Below are 847 nucleotides of genomic sequence, written 5' to 3'. Positions count from 1 at the left end.
GAATTAAGTCGCAACAGTCACGTTCTGAATGACAAGACAGAGTTTAAATGCCCGGCATATGGAAGGAAAAATAACTTCTTCAGCCAGACTATTGAGAATCCAGTGAATTCACCTCGAACTGTTGGGGCTTGTTCTATTGTTAATTACACCCAGGACAGAAGTATGGTGGAAGCCCGTGTACTTTGACTGTTCTATTAATCGAATTAATAATTTTAAATTTTCTCTCCAAGCGTTCGATCATCATTGAAACATGAAACATAAATTTACATGCAAGAATATCACTCTCCAATGGCGGACTTTTCACCCAGCATTCAGAGCGGGACAGAATGTGTCCTATCCAGAACGCCATTGCCATGCGCAGGCGCATAACTAAGTGTGATTGGCATCTGCGCATCGCGGTCTCCTATCTGAGCGTGCGCAGTGCTGTACTATGAGCGGAGCCGGAGAGCTGAAGAGAAAATGGCGACGGCGGTAGAATAACAGATTTAGTGGGAGGGCGGGAGGAATGGGCCAGTGAAGTGGGCAGGGAGGCTTCATAAACACTCGGTGCAGGCCGCATACCCTTAATATGAAATTACCAGTCCCGCGTTTGCAGCGAACAGACCGGAAATGGCTGGGACTCTCCCTCTGTTAGGCCCAGGGCGCATGCGCGGACATCCTGGTCCAGGTAGCAGGAGGAGAGAATGTTGTGACTTTCTATCCTGGACCGACAGGGTTGGATTTTGGAAACTCCTTTTACAGGGGGTTAGAAGGGGAGGATTTACACACAGCAAACTCAAACCTCTTCGCAATTTGTATCCTGGACTGACAGTGATGGGTGTTTTTATAATCTTTTTACAGGATGTTG

This window comes from Carcharodon carcharias, assembly GCF_017639515.1.
Source record: "Carcharodon carcharias isolate sCarCar2 chromosome 21 unlocalized genomic scaffold, sCarCar2.pri SUPER_21_unloc_1, whole genome shotgun sequence".
NCBI lineage: Eukaryota > Metazoa > Chordata > Chondrichthyes > Lamniformes > Lamnidae > Carcharodon > Carcharodon carcharias.
This window is presented reverse-complemented; position numbering follows the sequence as displayed.